At 39.5% G+C, this 26,192-nt stretch overlaps 1 protein-coding gene across 2 annotated transcripts in view; it reads left to right on the forward strand.

Annotated features, from left to right (window-relative positions):
* The first annotated feature begins 2,746 nt into the window (after window positions 1–2,746).
* Window positions 2,747–26,192, forward strand: part of TFPI (tissue factor pathway inhibitor) — a 66,504-nt gene continuing 43,058 nt past the window's right edge. Inside the window, exon 1 of one of the 2 annotated variants that reach the window (XM_008258418.5) lies at window positions 2,747–3,070. The gene's annotated coding sequence lies outside the window, so the exon portion shown is untranslated. 2 annotated transcript variants of the gene reach the window in all.

A 26,192-nucleotide genomic window follows, 5' to 3' on the forward strand; every position in this document is an offset into this window, starting at 1 on the left:
TGTTCTAGTCCAGGCTTTTCCTCTTCCTATCTGGCTCCCTGCTATGGCCTGGGATAGCAGTCGAAGATGGCCCAAGTCCTTGGGCCCCTGCACCCACGTGGGAGACCCTGAAGAAGCCCCTGGACCCTGGCTTCGGATCGGCACAGCACTGGCCGTTGCGGCCATCTGAGGAGTGAACCAGCGGATGGAAGACCTCTCTCTCTGTCTCTACCTCTCATTGTAACTCTGTCTTTCAAATAAATAAAATAAATCTTTAAAAAAAGATATATGTAAGAAATAAGTTTCTTAAATTATGGATAAAAATAGGAACTGTCTCCTTATATATAGGGCAAGTAAGGGTTTTTTTTTTTATATCTTTTTAAAGCGATTTATCTATTTGAAAGGCAAAGTTGGGAAGAGGTGATACAAAGAAAGAGATCTTCTATCTGCTCGTTTGCTCCTCAAATGGACATAAGACTGAGGCTGATGCAGGTCAATGCCAAGAGACAGGAACTTGATCCTGGTCTCTCACACGGGTGGGAGGGGCCAAAACACTTAGACTGCCAGCTGCCGACTTCACAGATTGTGCTATTAGGGAGCTGGATTAGAAGCAGAGCAGCCAGGACTTGAACCAGTGCAGTGATGTTGGCATCGCACGCTGTGCCACAATACTGACCCCTATTTTTATATCTTGGTCAAGAAATGCCCAAGCTCTTATTAATCGCTTAGAATGTGATTTGAATTATGTGATTCAGAAAGAAATGAAAAAAATTGCGCTTATTACTAGGTGAGCATTTGGAACGTTAAGCTACTGACCAGATACAGAGTGATCTAAGACACAATGGTGTCTGTTAAAATTGTTGCTGTGAAAATTTATTTTTTTCCAACTAACTTAGAATCTTACAAACTGAAATGGTAAATAAGCAATAAAAACCCCCAAAAGGATTGCACACACACCTCAGACAAAGAAGCAATGGATCTACATGTTCTGTGAGTTACAGGATCAGGCATTGACTTCAAGTTCCTACATTCTCTTGAGCATGAAAATACCCAAATTTGTCTGATTTATGTGGAAACAAAGTGATGAAAAGTTTTCATTAATGCCAAGTGCCATGCAAATATGAAATTGACGATCTTTGCAAAACACAATGTCAGTACAGCTGTGGCTTTTCAGATAGATTTCTTAAAACAACAAGAAAAAGATATTCTCTCAACAACTATAGGACAAAAATGGGTTTATGGCAAGGATATAAATTCTTGAGTACTTAGGACCAGTTGAACGAGCCCTGCGGAGGTACCATAATTGTGGCGTCACACTCTTATCAACTTGCTTCTCACTCTTACTCTTGCTTTCATTCTTTCCCTAGTTCTAGCTCAGAGGTTACAAATTCTCTTTCACTTCTCCTTTTCAACATTCCCTGTCAAGTACCTTTCTCCACATAGCCTTGTATACAATCATTATGGCCTCCAGCCTTTCTCGGCTTGACCTTTCAGTTCAGGCTCTGGCATGTCCTGTCCACTTTTTTCTATATTAGTTCACATTTCCAAGGAAGGAACTTGATTGGCTGAGCTTATCTACCTAACAGAGCCCATAGATTGGCCAAAACATTAGTCAGTGTCCATTGTAGTATCACTAACAGATCATTCCTCCACAATCAGCAGTATCAATGGTGGTTGAGCAATAGAGTGAGGTAATAAAGGGTTAAATTCATAACATGGCTTGAAATTCAGACCATGGGTGAGAAAAAGCATAGAGGAGGAACTAAGAGCCTGTGCTCTGAAGTCAGACTGCATGATCTGAATCGCAGCTGTGCAGATGGTACTCAACCTTTCTAGAGGACCTACTGCATCAGCTGGGTATGAGAGATTAGTCTTTGTGTCACCTACTAATTATTTGACAAATATTATAAATACATAAGAGGAAAGATTATCCCTTCCATAGACAGATGTCAAAGGGAAGAGTGTGAACAGTTGAAGGCACAAAGAGAAACTGAGACAGAGAAAACAAGAAACTGGAAGATTTTCTAATCAAATGACTTCAGTTTGCAGTAAATGGTACCATCTTGCTAAATTCCTAGTGATTTTAGTCTGATAGGATCATAATTCCACTAAGTGAACCTTCATGATAGGTACCTACGTCAGAGCAAGGCTAAGTGACGTCTTTAAATATTTATATTTTCTGTAAAATACAGCAACACAGTAGTAATATAAACAAGCAGCAAGAGTCAGCATTTATGTAGGTTTGCCACATGTTGGAGAATATATATATATATATATATTTAATACTTATTTAATTAATACTTATTTCAATCCAAGAATATCTGCTTATCACCATTTTACAGAAAAAGAAACCAAGGCAGAGAGAATTTAAATAACTTGGCCAAAGTTGCAAAGATGGCAAACAGCCAAGGTTTGGTTCACAGGCTGAAATTCTGCAACTTACAGCACAATACATTGTTTCTCTGATGAGATTTTCCTCAGGTAGCCCTCAGATTTTTTCACCTAAATATACTAAGCAAATTCATCTGAAGAATAAAAAAAAAGTTCAGTGATTAACAACATTACAATAAATATGTAATTAAAAAAAACTCAGGAAGGAACGTGTTTTCAATAAACTATTACAAAAAATTCTGAAAGTAACAAAAATAGATATTAAAAAATAATGATGTCTGAAATTTTAATGTAAGCTATTTCCTTTGTCTCTTTTCTCCTCTTGAAAAAATAAAAAAAAAGGGCTTTGGGAGAGTTTGGCGAAATTAGACAAAGTGGAGTCTGAGTTGGAGTGACCTCACAGGAAGCCCAGCTACTCCCAGCTGCCTGTGAGCTCTGACAGGAACTCGGACGCTCCCTCTTGGCCCAAATGACAGGACACACTTTGGGCTGGTTCATCGGCAAATTCTTACCTTGCCCCTTCACTGTTAACAGGATCAGATTGCATCTCTTTCAGTCTCCTCCACTCCCACCTCTGTGACTCTTTAAAAGAAGAAGTAGAGAAGATAAATCCACTCTCATCACCTGGAAGGGAAGACAAAACAGCCTCAACTCCGTTTTGAAAAAATCTTTCCAAGACCTTTCTTCAGAGATTTTACTCGTGAGTATTTGCAAACATACTGGCTGGTGCACGGGAAATAACTTTTACTCCTCTTTCTTTAGAGAAAAGCAGGCAAAGTCGAATCATTGTGTTATTTTTCTAAAATGAAAATCAGCCCTTCCCTGTGAACAAAGTAAACTCGCTTTGCGATGCAAAATTGTTTTCAGCATTTTGCACTTAACTTCTTAAATGCATGTGTGTGCAGTACATGTTTCTGCATTTAAGATCAAGAACATTTTTGTCAATAATTGGGGAGATGCAGCCTTTTTATAATTTTAACATTGTAGTAGAATTCTTTACTAATTGTTTCCGGTTAATTGAAATTTCTTGAAGTTTGGTTTACCTTAAAATTTTATTTAGTAACATACAAGGAGACTGTCAGCTTCTATGTAAAGAAACTTCTTTGCCTTTAGCTGGAGATTTTTAAAACGAAATATAAATAGGAAAACTATTTTAATCTTAGTATTTCATGCCAGCATTTACTAAATCTCTCTAAGGAAATATATTACAAGTCTCTAAAGACTAAAGCAAAGATTGTAAGATACTTAAATAAGAATACTTGTGATCAAGTCTGTATATTCTTCAGTTACATAAATTAAAACAATAGATTCCATACCCATATGATACACTGTCATATTCTTGCTGGTTCTGAAATGATTAAACTTTGCTTCTATAGTTAAGAAGAGTACATAATATAGTGACCGTCAACCACAAAACTATGAGACAACAATTATTTATTTATGGAAAAATCTCATTTGTATAAGGAACTATGAAAAAATGAGAGCTAAGACCAGTACCATGAGGGAGAAAAGAACAGATAAGCCACAGCCACACTGTGACTCAGAGCTCTGGAAATTAGTCACAAAATGACTTTGTATAATAGGAGATAACATAAACGTAGAGGCAGAACCCAAGCAGGAAGCATACAGCTGAGAAGATCGCATTTTCTGTGTAAACGCATAACGTTTATATCAGAGGGTCAAAGTTAAAAAAAATTGAGATATTTCAAAAGTTTTGAACCTAAGGTAATCTTTTATAAAACACTATAAGGAGTCCTTTAAATTCATCATTCTACTGCATGATTATTTCAGGGCATATCTTCATATCTTAGCTACCCGTTAAACTAATGGATAAAGTCCTCTGAAAACTTATTTGAGTAGAAAATAGTTCAATAAAATGTTGTGAAATTTTAACAGGGATCAGCAGAAACTGAAAATATTAATGGAAATAGAAATAACTAACATAACAAAGTAAAACCTTAAAGCCAAAGTAAAATTTTAAAATACCTACATTTATCAATGCAAGTAGTTTCTAATGAAACCAAATTTGTCTTATTCAGGTGGCCATAGAATCTTGTTGACATCTTTACTGATGTGTATATATTTCTATTTGGTTTGTCTCTCTATTATGTATGTTATTACAATTTTTGGTTTCAGTTTATTTTCCTTTAAGGTACATTCTGATATCTTTACACATTTGTGTTATTTCCAACGACTACTTCTAAACTCTTCTTGGAAATGTGGCTCTCATTCGAATAGATTAGGTCATCAACTTGCACTAGATGATCTGAATATCCATGAATCTGTGTTTCATTTTGATTGTGCAACTATTTTGACTAGAATTTTATATTATAAGCATTCGTGTTAGATTTTAAAATGATAATATGTGAAATGGAAAAATGTTTTGTAATAAACTACTGTTTTTATAACTTACTTGTTCCTTAAGAATTAATGTCCTGATTTTGGTTACCTACATTATTCAAATGCAGAAGTCTATGAGACAGAATGACAAACTATTAAATGTACCAGGACAGGCTCAAAGAGCTCAATTTATTTCCAGAGCACCCAGCAATCTAACCAGTTGTTAAATGTATTATAGCTTCTTTAGGAAAGGCTGGCTCGTTAACTTCAGTGTCACAAGTTGTTTTTTTGGTTTTTTTTTTTTTTTGAATTCATATTTTCTTTTTTTTAAACTTCTATTTAGTAAATATAAATTTCCAAAGTACAGCTTATGGATTACAATGGCTTCCACCCCCCATAACTTCCCTCCCACCCACAACCCTCCCATCTCCTGCTCCCTCTCCCATTCCATTCACATCAAGATTCGTTTTCAATTATCTTTATATACAGAAGATCGATTTAGTATATATTAAGTAAAGATTTCATCAGTTTGCACCCACACAGAAACACAGAGTGTAAAATACTGTTTCAGTACTAGTTATAGCATTACTTCACATTGAACAACTCATTAAGGACAGAGATTCTACATGAGGAGTAAGTACACAGTGACTCCTGTTGTTGACTTAACAATTTGACACTCTTGTTTATGGCATCAGTAATCACCCTAGACTCTAGTCATGAGTTGCCAAGATAAATTTCAACTGATATTTTTACCTGATAGCAGAAAAAATACAGAATTCACATACATGTCCAAAATTAAAAATAAAAAAGGCAGAGACAAAAGGTGAAGAGAAGTACTCAGAATGGAACTTTCCCCCAAAATCTCAACCATTAGGATAGATTACATAAGTTGAATGATAATAAAGATTAAAATAAGTTAATCTTCCTACCAACTTACTCAGTTACATAGATGTGATCTATTAATTTTACTACAATTTCATTCATCCATTACCAGTAAAGAGTTTCTCTAACCAACCACTTTTTTTCTGTTCATCATCTACAGCATTTAACTCATTTGGGAAATTCAACTTGGGGCATTGGCTCTTCAAAACACAAAATATATTTTTAAATGCAGAAGTATCACAGTTAGATTCTGCCATCTTTTATAGCAATATAAAAACACCACATAATTCTTTCTAATTGTTGCCATGCACATTGGGAGAAATTTGATTTCAACAGCTTGAATGTCTATGGAAGTCCTTGTTTCTGAATATCAAGTGTCACTGAAATAAGGAAAAGGTGAACATTTTTCTAATGATTTCTTTTCATCCTAGCCATCCTTCTTGTCTTTCTGGGATCAGCAGTGACTGCTTTCTTATTACTGTGTATCAACTCCATGGGTATGAGTTTCTACTGTCCTACACTCCTTGTCTACACTTTTCCAATTGCTACATAGCACCAGAGCCTCATTCAGCTGTCTAATGGCTGAGAGCAATTAATCATCTTTACCGTCTTTGAAAAATCAATAATTAGCAGGGAACACTGGGTTCATCTCAAATCCAGTGTTTTCAGCTCCGTTCAGGCTTCCCTTTGGGATCCTATGTTCTCTCTTGCTTGTAAAAAAATTTTTTTTTTTTTTTTTTGACAGGCAGAGTGGACAGCGAGAGAGAGAGATAGAGAGAAAGGTTTTCCTTTGCCGTTGGTTCACCCTCCAATGGCCGCCGCGGCCTGCGCGCTGCGGCCGGCGCACCGCGCTGATCCGATGGCAGGAGCCAGGAGCCAGGTACTTCTCCTGGTCTCCCATGGGGTGCAGGGCCCAAGCACCTGGGCCATCCTCCACTGCACTCCCTGGCCACAGCAGAGAGCTGGCCTGGAAGAGGGGCAACCGGGACAGAATCCGGCGCCCCGACCGGGACTAGAACCCGGTGTGCCGGCGCCGCTAGGCGGAGGATTAGCCTAGTGAGCCGCGGCGCCGGCCTATAAAAAATTTAAAAACAAACAATAGAGTACCATGAACAATAATAGAAGTCCCAGTGCTGCAACACTTATCCCAGTTATTCCATCTAGTAGACAACACATCTCTGGAGAGACAGATTATTGCAAGAAATTCTTCAATTATACAGTGACTGAACAAATGTTATATGTTATCTAGTTGCAGCATAAGTTATTTCAACATCAGGAATGTAAAAATAGCCATCAATAGGAAACTGATAAAAAAGCAAATAGTGTATTTATTACTAAGCATATTGTGCCACCATTTCTATCCAATCCCTAAATATTATGCTAATTAATCTGTAAGAATCATCTCACTCCTCACTCAAGAATTAAACACAGAGTAAAGCTCAGAGAATGGATGAGTCTCCAGAATAATAGCAATGCTTTTGGTAAATGATGAATACTTGCTTAATACAGAGTTGCTTTTTGGGATGGTGAAAAATTTTGGAAATAGATTGTTATGATGGATGCATAGCATTATGAATGTAACTATGGCCATGAAGTTGTACATTTTAAACTAACTAAAATGATAAACTTCATGGTATATCTATTATAATTTAATTACATTAGAACCACAGTACATACTTTGCATGGTTTGAATGATTTCTAATTTATTGAATCATGCTTTATGGCCCTGAATATACTCTAAACTGGTGAATGCCCTGCCTTGAAAAGTTTGTGGGTTATACTACTGTAAAAATGTAATATTTTATGAAGGTCAATTAGATCAAGCTCATCCAGATCAAATCTTAGTATCTTCAGGAAGTGTTTTTGCATAGTTTTTCTATATAATAGTGGGGGTTGGTTATTAAAATCTGTGTTTGACTATTTCACTTTCCAATCTTGCAGTGTTTATAGTAATCCTTTTTCTGATATTTGATATGTTCAGGTTTAGTCACCACCTTGCTATCCTTGTTGTTTTGGTTCTGATGTTTCATATTTTACATTTCTTAGATTTTCTTTTGGACTGAGTATTACATGCAATATCATTGCATCTCCTGTAATGGTCTATTTGCTGGAATATTGTAGTTTATTTCAGTGGTTGCTTTTGGGTTTAGAATATGCATCTGTGATTTAGCATAGTCTACTTTCAAGTGGTATTTCTCTTATAGTTGATGAAGTTTGAAACAACATATTGCCATTTTTTCTTCCTGGAGTGTGATGAATTTTGTTTTATATACATTTTTCTTTATTTTAAAATATTTATTCATTTATTTTGAAAGTTATAGTTACAGGGAGAGTGGGAGAGACAAAGGTAAAGATATCTTCCATCCACTGGTTTACCCCTCAGATGGCTGCTACAGCCAGCATTGGGCTAGGCTAAAGCCAGGAGCCAAGAGTTTCAGCCGGGTCTCCCACATGAGGGGCAGGAATGCAAACATTTGTGCCATCTTTGGCTGCTTTTCCTGGGCCATTATCAGGGAGCTGAATTGGAAGTGGAGCAGCCAGGACATGAGCTGGTGCTCATGTGGGATGCCAACAATAAACATGGCAGCTTTACCCACTATACCAAAACACTGACTCCTGTTTTTACGTATATTATAGTCAATATAGTATGGTGTTAGTGTATTGGATATAAATAGTTGGAAATCCTTTTAAATAAAATTTTTATTTAGAATACATTTAAATTTAAAGATATTTGTGAAGATAATTGAGAATAGTTCAAAAATTTCAAAAAAATAAAAGATATTTACATGTTTTGGTACAAAAATTTGAAGTCCATGCATAGATTGTTTTCATAATATACATTTTTCATGATCTTTTAAAAGCATCTCATAGAAAGTTCCAACAGATCTCAGATCCTGATAACCGTGTTATTAATGTCATATATTACTAATGCGGTACATTGATTATAGTAGATGAACTAATTATCTTTTTAAGAGAAATAACTTTTTAAAAAAGTCTTTTCTATTCATCATGTAGTTTGCCATCTGGCATTTTCATTTTTTATAGAGATCCACACTTCCATCTGGTATCATTTTCATCTTCATGGTATTTTCTCTTTTCTCCAGGAGCCTATTTGCATGTCCACTGATTAGGATGCCGAAAGTTACTCCACAATTGACAAATGCTCCTTTCGTGTTTTTCTTTACCTTGTTTTTCATTTTTCTGTTTAAATTTGCATAGTTTCTGCCATTATGTCTTCAAGTTTATTAATCTTTTCTTCTGCAATCCCTTAATCTATTTTTAATCCCATATGTTTTTAATTCCAATATTGATATTATGATCTCTAAACTTAATTTCATCATACCTGATATTGTGGATTTTACTTTCCTAGAAGCTGAATGTATGATATTCTATAAATATTATCGAGCTGTATTCTGAAATATAGTTAAATTGTTTGGAAACCATTTGATATTTTGTTGTTTTCCTGTTACACTTTATTAGGCAGGATCAAGTAATGTTTATTCTATGGTTAATTTGTCCCCACTACTGAGGCAAGCAACTTCCTGAATGCCATATTGAAGCTGTATGAATTGAGAGTTTTGAAACTTGGGGACAGGAAATATTCCTAGTTTTATGTGTACTCCAAATGTTTCCCCTTAACCCTTTTAAGTGGTATCACACCAAGAGTTGGGTACTTTTCTCTCAGTATTCACTGAAAAATTTGAGGTCTCCCTGAGGATTCCTGGATCTCATTTTCTGTATAGCTTTCTCATCTCTGACACACTTCTCTGCCTATGCCAGCTCTCTCAGCCTTCCCAGGTTCCTCACTTTTGCTGCTAAAGTCAGGGAGACCACACTTCCTCCTCCCTGCCTGTTAGTGGAAATTCTCTTTGTCAATATACTAGAGCAGACATGGGAGTGGAAGACTGAGCTTTTGTTTCCCTTCTTTATGAAATCACTGTCCTACACTGACCAGTGATATTTGAATGAATAAATACAGTCCCTGTCAACTCATTGTGGCTGCAAGTAGAAAGACTATTTTTTAAAATTACATTTTAATGCTATATTAAAATATAAAACATGAGCACAAATAAGAAGAGAAATTCTAGGGCCCTAGAACATACAATTTATCAGTTCCCCTAGATAAGATAAGCCAGGAACTATATTAGATGAGTATATCCAGGGACATGTTTATACAATGGGGCACTTAAACTTATTGTTTGTACAAACTAATTATTTCATCTCAGATAAGCAGTCTAATTGTTCATTATGGTATTTCTGATAACAATATTTGTTTCAAAAACTAATATCTTGTTCTCAAACAGTTTGTGTGTGTTTGTGTGTGCAAATTGTTGAAATCTTTACTTAGTATAGGGTTGGTTTCTGTGTACAAAGTTAATTGAAAATGAATCTTGGCCGGCGCCACGGCTCAATAGGCTAATCCTCCGCCTTGCGGCTCTGGCACACCGGGTTCTAGTCCCGGTCGGGGCGCCGGATTCTGTCCCGGTTGCCCCTCTTCCAGGCCAGCTCTCTGCTGTGGCCAGGGAGTGCAGTGGAGGATGGCCCAAGTGCCTGGGCCCTGCACCCCATGGGAGACCAGGAGAAGCACCTGGCTCCTGCCTTCGGATCAGCGCGATGCGCCAGCCGCAGCGCACCGGCCGCGGCGGCCATTGGAGGGTGAACCAATGGCAAAAGGAAGACCTTTCTCTCTGATTCTCTCTCTCACTGTCCACTCTGCCTGTAAAAAAAAAAAAAAAAAAAAAAAAAAAGAATCTTAATGGAGAATAGGACTGGGAATGGGGAGGAGGTGGAGGGGTGGGAGTGTGGGTGGGAGGGTGGGTATGGTGGGAAGAATCACTATTTTCCTAAAGTTATGAAACTTTTATTCATTAAATAAAAGATTTCTTTGGGAAAAAAAGGAAATTAGTGAAGAGTCAAATAAATGAAAATATATCCTGTGTTAAAAAAAAAGCTAGTATCTCAGTCTCTTCTATTTTGGATGACAAATGAGCTCCACATGATTAAAAATAATCAAGTAGTCACCTGTTCAGTAGTCATTTCCAAAACAGTGAGTATTCAGTTTCCAAAACAGTGAGTATTCAGTCATCAGGCACCTATAGAGATTTATTAGGAACAACAGATTGCTTTCCCTGATGGTTTCCTATGAAAATTTTTCATAATTTTCTTTACATTTTTTCTTCTTGGCTGTTTCCTTACATAGACACCTAGGGAAGTAAATACATAATAAAACCTTCTGTTTTGTGAAAGGTGACGGCTGCTCATTTTTTTAACAAACTGAGACCAACAGATCATCTCAAATGACAAATATTTTACACATAATTTATTTATGTATAATTTATTTATTTATAATTTATTTTAGCATTGGAATTTAATTTTACAATTATATGCAATGTGCGTATTATTCACATTCTTCTATATTGCACTTGAGTCTTAATCTCATTTGGCAAAAAAAAAAAAAAGTCAGTCAATGAGAAAAGAAAACAAGGATATAACAAAGGAAGGCTTCCACATTCTGGTGCTAATATGGATTATCCAAAATTTTGAGATAAGCAATCCGTCCTAGAAAGATCCAGACCTTCCTTTCAGTACCCATAATTTTATTGTCGTTCCAGACTTCCAGAATTAATGTCTTTTTGGTATATTTTCCCCTTCAGGAATTATTGAAGAATATGCCAACTGAGGAAAGATGTTTAATCAGGAGGAATTTAGATTAGCTTCAATTCACATAGCAAAAGAAATCTTTTTCCCCATATGTGGTGAGCTCTGAAACTCTTTTAAAGCTTTTTTAAGTTGGCAATCATCAGGAGAAGCCCTTAAAATAGTAAAAAGTTCCTGAGGCACTAATCTTTGTCATAGCCCTGTTGGGTCCCAACTATTTCATAGGTTTGCACAGAAAGCAATTTGAGGCACATTAGGGTGAGAATAAGAGGGTTTATTTGAATCAACGTGAGGATGGCTATCCAGAAATGTATACTCTGATGCCCAGAATAGGTGCTTTAAAGTGGCATCAAAGTAGTTTGAATACATACACCAGCAGCAGGGTGGGTGTAGGGAGTGTGCAGAAGAGGATGCCACAAATTGGTTGTTAACGGTACATTTGTTAAATAAGAATACCATGTGTGTTTTATTGAGTATGGCTTACTTCATGATGTGAATTCTAGGAGAAAGAGCAATAGGCAGGACCATGGGTTTTCCTTGAATTATTTAAGGAAAAATATGCTTTCCTTGCATTATTTTCATCCCAATATTGTCAGCTAGTCAACAAAGAAGAACAAATACTGTACAGCCTTTCTTGACCAGGGTCACATATCTCATTTTCCCCTGGGCTACTGACTTTTCCTGAGTCTCAGTCTTATCTGGTTCTAAATTCCTTTCTCAGATATTATCACTTCCTTCTTCAGAAACCAGAGAGCAATAAGTAACCGCTGGAGGCACTGTAATCCTCATAGGTAAAAGGGTAAAAGTCATGAGTGGCTGCTGGTCCACGGATGGTCCTCAAGAATGTATGTGAGAAACATATCTGTACTTCTGGATTAGCAATTCAGATCTTCAGATCTCCCCAGAAACTTACATAGCAGCATAAAAGATGCATCTGGGGTGTGCTTAAGTATCAAAGGAAAAAAGTACAATAATTGGGTCACAAGGAGTATCAAGCAATTTTCTTCTTGAAGAAAACAAGACAAATATTCCAAAAGCGGACCAATTAAATGGGATGGCAGTGGGGGATAAGATATTCTATGAATAAACATTTTCATGAGAAGAAACCATCATTTTGTAAAACAATATACTTTTCAGTTCTATCAAGAAATTTAAATAAAAAGATTCAATTTTTAACATATTAATATATTAGCAGTAACTAAACAGTTTTTTGTACATTAGATCTTTTGTAGGACACAAAAGTCTACAATGTGATAAATTTAAAACATTTGTAAGTCAATCTAACTATTAAGATGTGTAGTAGCTTATAAAAATATCAAATCTCTGGTCTACATTCCCACAACCAATAATGAAAGGACATAGAATGTTGAAGAAGAAAACATTATTTGATCTCTGATTACGTGGTTGTGTGTCAGATAGAATTTGGTTGGGGAAAAAAAAAAAAAAAAAAGAATGACAACGTAGACTAACCAGTCTGTATAAAAGTGCAGAACAGTGAACACTCAGTGGGAGGAGAAAAGGGGAAAAGAGAACTGCTTTTGGGTGCTGTGGATACAAGGAAGTGGCACTGATTACGGGATCCAGGGCTCTCACTCTTTCGTGGTTTGATGTCTCACTGCTTCTTGGAAGAGGCTCACAACCCACTTATTAATGGCTCCAGGAGGAACAGGACTCGAAGGCCTCATGTTCCTGCTGCTTCACAGCAGTGATTCAGAGAAACTGAACCCAAGGTGTCATCCAAACAGATGGACGGAGTCACCAACAGCTGTGGTTCCAGCCTTGAACCAAGTCTGATCTCAGGGATTTGTTTTCCTTTCCATTACTTGCACTAATAGGAACTCAGGTCTACACAGTTAAAAGCATTTGATGTCTTTATTCTTGAAGGAAACTCCTCTGTTTTATGAAACCATACATCACAGAAAAAAAAAAAAAGTCTTTTTTTTTTTCAAGCAGTGAAACTGTCCCAATGTGAAATACAGATAAGCCTTGGGTTTGACTCATTAGCTGACATTAGGAAATGTCATATTAAGTAATTCTCCAGAAAATCATAACTTCCTGTAACAGGAGCCAAATCTAAAAGAAGTTTCCCACTAGATTAGCAAATGCTTTAGTAAACAAGATTATAGGCAGCATAGTGCAATCAAAGAGGGAGAGGGAGTTTATATCTTAATATTTTTAAATCACTATTTTTATACTAATCTTTTTAAGTACAAAATATTTTGCTTCATGTCTTCCATATTTTCTTTCACCTTTCATCCATGTTTTCTTTTAATTTTTTAAGAAATATTTAATATTTAATATTAAATATTTAATATTTAATATTCCATGGAGAGTGGGATCTTCCATCCGCTGATTCACCCCCAGATGGCCTCAGCCACCAGCACAGGGCCAGGCTGAAGCCAGTGGGAGAAGCTTCTTCCAGACCTCCCACATGGGTGGCTTGGGCCCAGACACTTTTTCTGGGCCTTACCCAGGCCATTGACAGAGAGGTAGATCAGAAATGGAGCAGCCAGGAGAGGAACCAGCACCCATAAGCGATGCCAGCATCGCAGGTGGAGGCTTATTTGCTACGCCACAACGCCTGCCCCACATCTATGTATATTCTGAAAATACAATGTGAGATTTCATTATTTTATAGTAAGGAAATTTATTAGGCATTGTTTTAATTTCAAAACAGATTTAAGGATAGAAAAGATTCTGGCCTGTGCTTTGGAGTACTAATTTTAACAGTGTTATCCTTCAATCATCCTTCAATCTAAAAATGTTTTAAAATAATTAACAGCTTATTTGTAGAAGAAAAAATACATCTAGCTATAACTCAGTTTACATTTGGCTACAGGTAAAGAGGGGAAAGCAGCATAAGTAGCTCAAATAATGAGATCACACGGGGCCGGCACTGTAATATAGCTGGTAAAGCTGCCACCTGCAAGGTTGCCATCCCATGTAGGTGCCTGTTCCAGTCCTGGCTGCTCTACTACCGATCCAGCTCCCTGCTAATGCACCTGGGAAAATAGCAGAAGATGGCCCAAGTGCTTGGGCTCCTGCACCCATGCGGGACATCTAGAGGAAGCTCCTGGCTCCTGGCTCCTGGCTCCTGGCTTGAGTCTGGCCCAGCCCTGGCAGTTGCAGCCATTTGGATAGTGAACCAATGGATGACTATCTCTCTGTGTCTCTTTGTCTCCCTCTCTCTGTTACTTTGCCTTTCAAATAAATTAAATTAAATTAAATTAAAATAACGAGGTTACTTATTAGATCACATCATATATGTGTAAAGTAGGATGCCTTGAGACTGGTAATTGGAGGCTCTGGGTTCCTTCAATTTTCTTGTTGCCATCATTTACAGTACATTAATTTTATCTCAGGGTAGTCCTCATGGTTACCAGATGGCTGCTTCAGCCTCAGGCGTCACATGCAGATGTCACAAGTAAAAGGGACTCTCATGATTCTTCCTTGTAACTGTGTTTAGAGCAAAGATCATTTTCAAAAGAAAAGTGTCTCAGCCTTGGAAGATAGCATACTTTCGTTCTCGTCTTGTTGAGCAAAGGTTTATCATGTAGAAATATCTAAAACAACTATTGTAAGGGAAGTTATGTCATCCTGATTCATGTAGACTAATAAAGATTTATTACTGAGATTTGGATTTATGAATGAGTTAAGGAGTCAGCAAACTATGCCAAGAGTCAGAAAATGGTTGTTTCATAAACAAACAAGCAAGATGACCAAAACAACATTGTAAAAAGTTGAAGAAAATGACAAAATGCATCTGACCTAATGTACAAGTGTTTGCTATCTTCTCCATGAACACTTGTTTTGTGTAGATTTAAAATGCACATATATTTTTGTTTACAGTTTTTAAAGTCTACATTGCTCTGATTATTCCTCAAGTAACCTTCCAGTCACCACTAGTACCAGTTTAACTTTATGTAACATAACATCTGAAATATGGATGTGTCATCATACCAAATAATTGTTACAATGCTGGAGACCCACATTTGTTAAAAATTTTGTTATTTTATCTGTGAAAAGAAACATAAATGTACAGCTAGTTATTTTCACATTTTTTAAATTCTCAAATATTGTATTACTCATGTATCGTTTTATTTTAGATTTCTTTGTTTATTTGAAAGGCAGAGGCAGGGACAGCTGTATCTTCCATCCGGGGGCTCACTCCCCAGACAGGGGAGCCAAGAGCTTCCTCCAGGTCTTCCACGCGGGCACAGGGGCTCAAGGACTTGCGCCATCTTCTAGTGCTTTCCCAGGCACAACAGAGAGCCTCCTGGGAAGTGGAGATTTCTCATATGGGATGACTGCCCATATGCCCATATGGGATGCCAGTGCTGCAGGCGGTGGCTTTACCTGCTGTGTCACACAGCCCTGGCCCCTCTACCTTTTTATTTACATGGCTACTTTCAAAAGTTTGGGGTGAGCCCCCTCGGAATAACAAAACAATGGGAAGAGGTAACCCCCTCACCCCCAGAAGTGAGGTTTTTAAAGAGACAGGCTACCTGAAGAAAAGGAAGCACAAAAGGGCAGACTGCAGACTCTGGCCAAATGGCTGCTGGGCCTTGCAAGGGGCACAAGGGGAGGTGCGGGCGTGGCGGGACCGGCTCCAGGCTCCTGGGCACGGGAGGGAGACCCAAACCGGAAGCCACCGGGCTTCTTTGGGCTCCTCCTCCTCCTTTGCCTTTTTCTGCTTCCGCTGCAGGATCCAGATCCAAGTCGCAATGCTTGCGAGAGGCAGCAGAAAGCCGAGGGCCGCGCGCTTTCCCTTGATAACCAAGTGGCTCTGCTTCCTCCCAGGCTTCTGGGGCCCGACCTCCGGGGGCTGCCTGCCGCGGGGCAGGCAAAGCAGAGGCTAGATGCCTCCATTGCGTCCCCTCGTTAGGCCCCCTCCAATACATTTTTGAACGAAGAATGTAGCCATGCATAAAAAAGTTATTGGCTGATGGCTGATTAAGTAATAAAGCATTTCTATACTTTTTCTTACTACAGCTTCTCAGGTTTCCTCCCACTTTGCTGGCCATTGCCTCTCAGTCTTTTTCACATTTTGTTCTTTAGAAGTGACTTCCGGAATGCTCCTGCATAATCCGCATGCTCACCTCACAGAGGCACTATGTGGTTCACTCATACACACACACACACACACACACACACACACTTCGGGAAGCTCTTATCGGAGTACTTCCTCCTTATCAAGTATGATAGAAGTACTTGTTAAATAAGTAAATCTTTTTAGAAAAGCAGAATGACAAAGACAGAGAAACAAAGGGAGAGGGAGAGCAGGAGGAGGAAGGGGTTAAAGTAGAGAGAGAGAAACAGAGAGATCCAGAGAGATCGTCCACCCATTGGTGCCCTCCCCAAATGTCCCCAACAGCCAGGTCTGAACCAGGCTGAAGCCAAGAGCCAGGAACTCTATCAAGGTTTCCCACTTGGATGGCTGGGAACCAAGGACTTGGGCCACCTTCCACTGCCTTCCCAATTGCATTAGTGTGAGGCTGGATCCGAAGCTGGACAATCAGCATTCTAACCAGTGCTTTGATGTGGGATGTCAGCAGCACCAGCGGCCTCCTAACCTGCTGTGCCGCAACACTGGCCCAAATAGATAAATCCTATCTACCCCACAGAACAGTGATGATTTATTTACAGATTCTTACATTGTTATCTTCAGTTGCCATCGCTGTGCTGGACCCCATGTCCTCCCATTTCATGGCTCCACTGGAAATTTCACAAATGTTTTCAATACTCAGCACTCCTCACCTGAATTCATGACCTTTCTAAGCCCTCTCTCCTAGGCTCCTCACCTCAATGTTTAGAACAGTACATGGATCCCTTGGCCTAAGTCCGAAGCTGTACCTGTCTTTGATCCCTTTTTCCCTAACCTATCATCATGTAACCAAAATTCTCTTCAATGTACTGTTTAATTGACTCACAAATCAGGCCACTCTAGAGAGATAGGAATCACCTAGAACTTATAGATTTATTATAGTTCTAGAAATCATTTCAAAAGAGGAATATACTACAGAGATTTTTGAATGAAAATTATTTATAAGCAAATGCTTACAAAATACATGGAGAAAATAATGTGTGAATACAGGTATTCTGTTATTGACAGTTTGAAACAAAGAAACTGAGCATTATGAGGTACTTGTAAAGCATAGCACATTTTCATTATTTGTGGTAGGGCACAAGTCAATCAGATGCAGTAAACCTCTCACATCCGGAATCCCTTGGTAGACTGTCGAGTATCTTAGTGGTCCTCCAGTCACGAGTGAGGCCAGACACTAAAATGTAAAGCACTGAGATCATTGCCAAATAGCCACTCTTGTGAACACTCATTAACTTGGCCTTCTGTGGGAGGCTGCACCACACTGCTCTCTGGAGACCAGCAGTTGACCTAAATCTGCACAGTGAACCTTGCTTTGCATGATAGATGCTGGGATGACTCCATTATTATCCATTCAACAGCACTTGGGGGAGCAGATTTCAAGTACAGAACATGAGCCAGTTTTCTGAGAAGTGGGAGAGGGGGGAGGAAGCAATGATTAAATGATTAAATAATTACTACCTTCTCTAATACAATATTAAGATAACCTAAGCCCATTATACATCCAACGGTTTCAAATCATTTTAGTTTGTGTTGTTTTAAATTTCTCTAGTATCTTTATTTTTTTAATATTAATTTAAAAGGTAGAGTTACAGAGAAAGAGGATGGGACAGAGAAAGAGATCTTTTCTCCACTAGTCACCCCCCAAATGGCCAGGATCCTGGAACTCCATGTGGGTCTCCCACTTGGGTAGCAGGGTCCAAGTACTTGGACCATCCTCCACTGGTTTCCCAGTGCATTAGCAGGGAGCCAGATTGGAAGCAGAGAAGCTGAGGTTCCACCACCACTCTGACATGATCTGGGATGCTGGCATCCCAAGTAGTGGCTTAATGTGCTTTGCCATACTTCCAGCTCTTTTTTTTTTTTCTCTCCTAAAACAAAAACCTGAACTTTTAAAACCAGTCTTTTAATTTGTCCATTTGTTTTACAGATATTAATTGACGTCTTATTAGCTACCAGAGAGAACAGACATAATTCCTGAATTTAAAGAGCTGCCTTTATAGAGAAAAGACAGACTATGCAATGGGTAATGCTGGAACAAGTGCAGCGATTTAAAACTGTGAAACTGTTGGAGGGGATAGAATATAACCATGGAAATATGTTTTCCTAAGGTCCTCAAGAAAGACTTTCTAAGAAAATATCATTTTTTAGAGATTTATTTTTATTTTTTTTTTGAAAAACAGAGTTACAGAAAGAGATAGAGAAATAAAGAGAGAGAGAGAATCTCTCTTCCAGCCACTGGTTCACTACCCAAATGGCCACAACAGCCGGAGATGAGCCAATCCAAAGTCGGGAACCAGGAGCTTCTTCCAGGTCTCCCATGTGGGTACAGAGGCCCCAAGACTTGGGCCATCCTCTGCTGCTTCCCCAGGCACATTAGCAAGGAGCTGGGTTGGAAATGAATCAGCAGAGAATTGAACCAGCGCCAATAAGGGATGCCGGTGCTGCAGCTCATGACTTTATCTCACTGAGCTACAGTGCCAGCCCCCAAAACATCATTTTTTCAAAAATAAGATTTATTTATTTGTTTGAAAGATATTGTGACACAGAGACAGAGAGACAGAGACAGAGACAGTGACAGAGAGATCTTCCATCTACTAGTTCACTCCTCAGATGGCCGCAGTAGCCAGGGCTGGGCCAGGCTGAAACCAGGAGCCTGGAACTCCATGTGGGTTTCCTTTATGCATGACAGAGGATAAATACTTGAATCCTTCTCCACTGCTTTCCCAGGTTTATTAGCAGGGAACAGGATTGGAAGCAGAGCAGCCAGTACTCAAAGTTGTGCTCTGATAGGGGTTTTGCTGGCTTTGTAAGTGGTAGCTTAAGTCGCTAGCCCACAACCCTAGCCCATGACATCATTTGAGAAGTGATTTGATGTAGATGCTGTATTTCTATTGTATTCATGTGGTAAAGTCAGGGCATGATTACAGATATGAGGGGGAAAGGAAGACCCTATGAGTAGGGTTTTATCACAGAACTTCTTCTCTGCCACACTTGGGAATGTCTACCTATTTCCTTAATAGTAATAATGGAAGCTCATTTTCTTAAATCTTGTGAAAATATTACATCTTAGGTTTTAGGCCTTTCGAATATTTATCATTAAGATTACTTATACAAAATTATGAGAAAAATTCAATTTCAAAATAAAACATCTGAGTAATTTCAGTTAGGTTACAGAACTAAATGGCTGAGGAAAAAAAATTGTCCTCTAGTTCCAGGTTATAAGAATTGACTTCCAGGGCCGTGCCTTCTGCTCTCTAACACGTAGCTTGCAATTACAATGGAGAAATGAGGTTAGAGCCAAGATTTGGCAATGAGGAGCTATTTTCCCTGCCAAGTCATTCCTTTCTTATTTTGAACTACAACAGACATTTTTATTAGAAGATTCATGAAGAATACTTTTTTCCCCATGGCAGTTGCGCCTTCTTGGGAAACAAACAAGAAAAATAAATAAACAGAAACATAACTTGGGCAAAGTGTGCCTCCTATATTAGTGATTCTACATTCCCTATAGAAACACGATAGGCCATGGCCAGTTCTGTCTCCAGCTTAATTTATATGCAGCAAGGAACAGAGTAAGCAAGTCTTTAGCTGTGTGGAAGGGGAGAATTGGCATACACATTAGAGAGTAGATTCTCTGGTGATAAATTTGCTTCAGCCTTCTGATAAAGGGCAGTGACCCTCATTTTGGAAACAAATTACTAATTTTAGAAACCTTTCCTTGAAAGATGAGGAAGATCTGCTCTGTATTGAACTGTGTCCCCTAAAAATTTCTGTCAAAGCTCTAACCACCAAAGTGACTGTATCTGTAGATAACATTTTAAGAAGGTAATTAAGATTAAATGATATCATAAATGCTTAGTCCTAATACAAGGGAACTGGTGGCCTTACAAGAGGAGGGGCAGGAGGTGGGGAGGGAAAGGGGAGAGGGAGGGGAGAAGGAGGGGGAGGGAGAAGTCTTTTTCTCTTTCTGAATGTGTACACAGGGAAGAAAGGCCAGGCAAGGCTACCCTGAGTAGGCAGGCACCATCTGCAAGGAACCAAACTGAGGCATACCTTGGCTTTGGATTTTCTAGCTTCTAGACTTGTTAGAAATATATTTATATATACCACTCAGTCTATAATGTTTTCATACAACAACCCTAATAGACTAAGCTCCTAGAAGTTTTATTCACAATGTCTCTTTTGTCCCTACCTGGTAATGGTGCATTTCAAGCCTTATTTGCTGGTTTAGAACTGATAGCTCGCTCTGTCTCCCCCCCGCCCTCTATATCTTCGCCTTTAAAATTAATTAATTAATTAATTTTAAAAAATGGGGTAAGCACTGTGGCGTAGCTGGTAAAGCTGCTGCTTACAGCACCAGCATCCCGTATGGGTGCCCGTTTGAGTGCCAGCTGCTCCACTTCAAATCCAGTTCCTTGCTAATGAGCCTGGGAAAGCAGGGAAGGCCCCAGTGCTTAGGCCCCTGGCACACATGTGGGAGAGCTGATGGAAGCTCCTGGCTCCTGACTTCAGATCGCCCCAGCTCTGGCCATTGCAGCCATTTGGGGAGTGAATCAGTGGCTGGAAGACCTCTCTCTGTCTCTCCCTCTCTCTCTCTTTCTGTAACTCTGCCTTTCAAATAAACAAAACAATCTCCAAAAAGAAAAAGAAAGAAATGATAGCAGAAGAAGCCACCTAGAACTGCATCTGATTTAGCATTCTTGCCAGAGCCAAACATGGACTAGCTCATTGAAGATTTTCTGTCTTAAGCATTGCGGAGTTTTTTGTTTTTCATTATTTTTTATCAGCTCATCTATCAATGTAAACTTCATTTATATTTTATGTTCAGAATTACAAAAAACTGACCCTATCAACATGCCTTTTCTGATGTGTTCTCTTTGGTGTTTTTTTTTTTTTTTTTTTTTTTTTTTTAATTTGACAGATAGAGTTAGTGAGAGAGAGAGAGACAGAGAGAAAGGTCTTCCGTCCGTTGGTTCACCCCCCAAAAGGCCGCTACGGCCGGAACCGTGCCGATCTGAATCCAGGAGCCAGGTGCTTCTTCCTGGTCTCCCATGCAGGTGCAGGGGCCCAAGCACTTGGGCCATCCTCCACTGCCCTCCTGGACCACAGCAGAGAGCTGGCCTGGAAGAGGAGCAACCGAGACAGAATCCGGCGCCCATAAGGGATGCCGGCGCCGCAGGCAGAGGATTAGCCAAGTGAGCCACAGCGCCCGCCCCTACCTTTTTGAAATTCTCACTTACGTATCTCACTTATAAAACAAACCATACCAACGAATCTGCACACCAATGTATAAATATACTTTTTCAATCAGTATTTAAATTTTATTTCACTAATATTATTTATAAAAATACAACAGTATAGAGCATTGATTAAAGGCATTTGCTTCAGAATCCTGTCTACCTACGGCATCATTTAAAAGCTGGTTTTTTTTGGGGGGGGGGCAATTTATTTTACCACTTTTTTTTTTTTTTTTTTTTTGACAGGCAGAGTGGACAGTGAGAGAGAGAGAGACAGAGAGAAAGGTCTTCCTTTGCCTTTGGTTCACCCTCCAATGGCCGCCGCGGCCGGTGCGCTGCGGCCGGCGCACCGCGCTGATCCGATGGCAGGAGCCAGGAATCAGGTGCTTTTCCTGGTCTCCCATGGGGTGCAGGGCCCAAGCACCTGGGCCATCCTCCACTGCACTCCCTGGGCACAGCAGAGAGCTGGCCTGGAAAAGGGGCAACCGGGACAGAATCCAGTGCCCCGACTGGGACTAGAACCCGGTGTGCCGGCGCCGCTAGGCGGAGGATTAGCCTAGTGAGCCGCGGCGCCGGCCTATTTTACCACTTTGAGTATTGATTTATTCCTCTTTAAGATTAGGATTAAGGTAACATTTCTTAAAGTGAGTGTGAAATATAAATGATGAAAACAAAATAAAAATAAGAGTTCAGTAAAGGAAGCTTCCATTTGCACTATGATTGTTATAATTAAATTGGCGAATTGTAATTAAACCACCGAATGATAACAAAGTGACATGTAGGAAGGATCTATAATAAGAAATCAACCTCAGATAGTTCAACGGGTGATTAAAATATAATTGCCTCATTTTAACACTTTCCTTTAGCCAAGATTTTTTTTTAAGTTGTGTATATGTGGTTTCTATTCCCTCTAAAGTTTGAGAAAAAAAAAAGAAGGCACGATACTTGGCAGATTGTCAAGTCCGTCTTAAAGCTGTTTCATTGCTGAGGCGTGCTCAATCTCTTCATTTACGCTTTGACTCATTAGTGAACGTCTGTGAACTCTTCCAGGGTTAAGAGGTGAAATCGCCAGGTTTTCTAGGGTTTAGAACCCATACCTTTCTCAAATGTAGTTAGTCAGGTCTGGGCTGAAACCCGGTTTCTATATCATGTGCAGAGTGATGTAGGAGTATTTGCACAGCGACAGAGGCAATCACTAATTAAGTACAGAGCTGGTTAACTAGAAACAGGCAACACTTAGGCAACTCAATCAAAAATAATAAAATAATCACAGTAAAAACTTCCATTGGTTAAGGAATTCTAATTGTTAGCAAATAGAGAAAACAATTGTTATCTTGCAGCTCCTTTGTTGACATTGCCTTACCATTCTCTTCAAGTCACAATTAAAGAAATACTTCAAGAGAAATTGAGGGGGAGCATTTGATCCAGTGGTTAAGATATTCACATCTGATTTCAGAGTAAATGTGTTTGAATGTGGGCTCCACTCCTGTTTCCAGATTCCTGCTAATGCATATCCTGGGAAGCAGCAGATGATGGCTCAGCTACTTAGATCCCTTCTACCACCCACATGGGAGACCTGGGCTGGGTTCCTGTCTCCTGGTTGTGGCCTGCAGCAGTCTAGTCTTTTGCAACTATTTGGGGATAGCCTATGAGTGCAAGCTTTGCCTGCCTGTCTGTCTCTCTGCCTCTCAAATAAATAAATAAATAAATAAAAACAAATAAATAAAACATTTCAAGAGAAATAAATATGGAGAGACATCAGTAATTAATATAACTTTAAGTTATATTTCCTGAGTTTGATTTTGGTCTCTAATATCTGGATGTTGCTTTTGTTAAGCATGCTTTGAGATTAAGCAGCCTGGGATTTGGTTTTCCTTCTGTTACTGACTTACCATCTAGGTCCCTGATGTTGGGAAATAAATCATGTTTTCTTTTTTTTTTTTTTTTTTTTTTTTTTTGACAGGCAGAGTGGACAGTGAGAGAGAGAGAGACAGAGAGAAAGGTCTTCCTTTTGCCGTTGGTTCACCCTCCAATGGCCGCCCCGGCCGGCGCGATGCGGCCGGCGCACCGCGCTGATCCGATGGCAGGAGCCAGGAGCCAGGTGCTTTTCCTGGTCTCCCATGGGGTGCAGGGCGCAAGCACCTGGGCCATCCTCCACTGCACTCCCGGGCCACAGCAGAGGGCTGGCCTGGAAGAGGGGCAACCGGGACAGAATCCGGCGCCCCGACCGGGACTAGAACCCGGTGTGCCGGCGCCGCTAGGCGGAGGATTAGCCTAGTGAGCCGCGGCGCCGGCCATAAATCATGTTTTCTAACATAAATGCACTATGCATGCTCAGTTGGTTGCTCAATATTATTGTCAAGATCTCGTAAGAGATAAGAAACCACTCTATGAAATAGTAAATCACCACATCACCACAAAAACATCTTATATCTTTGCCCTTCTAACATCGTTTCTTACGTTCAGTGTGGAACAAATGCCCCGCAGCTAGGAAGTCATGATATTTCAGCTTTTGATTTTCTATTGTAGATAAATAATCTTGATGCCAAAATAATGCTTATGATGATGACTCAATATCCCAGGAATGTGGGATGTTGGGTCTGAGGGAGTTAGTAAAGAGATAAATAAGGCTCTGTGTTGACTTGTTAGAATCTGGTATGCGGTAACTATGCAGTTGTCCAGCCTGTAAGAGCTCCTCTGGGAAGCTGCTCAAATATTGGCATCCTCACAATGTATTTATTAAGAAAATATTCTTTTCCTGAGAAAAATCTCTCGGACCTTTCCCTGAGATTATGCAAATTCTCCATTGTAGGGCAAGAGTTGGAAATCTAGCAAGAAATCTTTTTAGCAAAACCCACTTTTCAGTCCTACTCATTGTGAATGTTTTTAAATTTTCAGTGGAGAACAGTACTTACAAAGAGAGCTTCAAACCCTGAAAAGAAACGACAACTACTGCGTTCTCTGAGAGTGTCTCCTCTCCTTCCCCGCTCATAATCATATTCTGATGTTTGCTTTCTTTCTTGATTCATTTTTCCTCTACATTAGTTTTCTCATTCAAAATGAAAACCAGAAGAAAAAGAAATACACGGGTTAAAAGTAAATAGACTGCTAGATTTTAGCTGGCACCCCCTGGGGACCAGCCACACAGAGTGCATAGAGGTAATAAACACCAGGGCTGTAACAATATTAGCTACTGCTGGGCAGAAAATTGAATGATTTTGAAGGTTTTTTTTTTTTTCCAAATTATTTTTTTCCTTCCTTCTCTATTTGTCAGATTTTGTCTCTCATGTCTTTCATTGGTACACTATAACGAAATAGCCAAAAGGAAGTGTCCTGTTTTTTTAAAGATGGCAAAGCATTCACAGTGCTTAACTATTAATCATAAAACTTACTAAGGGAAACCTGTCGCTCCCCCTCTTCATGGAGGAACGACACTAAACCCTGCCTAGGCTTCATATCCGAGTCACGGCACCATTATGTTGCTCCCCCTCTTCATGGAGGAACGACACAAGACCCTGCATTGTTCTTTTGTCTGCTCGGCCCTCCCCGGGTTTGCTGCTGGTTCTTCCCGGGTTGGCTACCGTCCCTTCCACCTCCATGGAAGGGCGGTTCCCCCTGCCACTTTCCCCACTTCCGCAGGGCAGCAGCACACCGCCGGCTGGCTCTCTCGGGGGCTGCACAGGTGTTCCTTCAGATAGATGTTCCTGGTGCATGTTGTCTCTCTCCTCCTTTATAGTCCTCTTCCACCAATCCCAACTCTGCTACCCACACGCCGAGTACGCTGCTCTCCTCCAATCAGGAGCAGGTCCTGCTGTTTATTGGTTGAACTGGAGGCAGCTGTGTAGAAGCTGTTTCCTCCCTTCTCAGCGCCATATTGTGGGAGAGCAGATGCATAGAATAAGTCTTAATTCCAGTAACTTAGTCTAGTCCAAGCTGCTCCCAGTTGCTCCCCACAGAAACCTTCACTAATTTGTGATAAAGAAAATCTGAATTAGGAAATTTAAGTTATATGAGCACCAGACTTTTAAGACATATGTAAACATGGTGTGGGATTTTTCTAGATTTATTTAAAGATGATAAAATGTGTACCCCAAAACTTATAGAATAAGTCAGTGACTGCCCACTAGTTGTATCATGCCTCTCCCCAAAGTTAATGTTATGATATCAACCTATGCTTAGTTTCTCCCATGCTACGTGTGCTTTCTGGCTCTTTGGAGCATACCATAGATTCTTTTCCACATCAGTATCCATTGCCAATCCCTATTGAATTATTGTCTAATCACTAATGCCAAACTACCAAAATATTTTAGCTCCAATGCATTTGACTCCTAAGAACATTTTGTTTTCACTGGGATCTGTATTGCCTCGCATTATACAGTATACTGTAGCCACTCTCAGTCCCCATACCTGACCAAATTAGAACAAAAATGTCTCTCCGCTAGGCACTAAACTCTTTCCAGTTCAGTGCTATTTTTCTATTGTATTTTTAGACTATAAAACAGTCTGAGATGACGTTCTCAACACCGAATGAGCTATATGAGTTTGGGTTTTTATAAAACCAACATAATGTCAAACATTTAAGTATCTGTACTATATGC

The sequence above is a fragment of the Oryctolagus cuniculus genome, chromosome 3, assembly GCF_051225735.1.
Source record: "Oryctolagus cuniculus isolate XC-2025 breed Fujian yellow rabbit chromosome 3, ASM5122573v1, whole genome shotgun sequence".
NCBI classification, from domain to species: Eukaryota; Metazoa; Chordata; class Mammalia; order Lagomorpha; family Leporidae; genus Oryctolagus; species Oryctolagus cuniculus.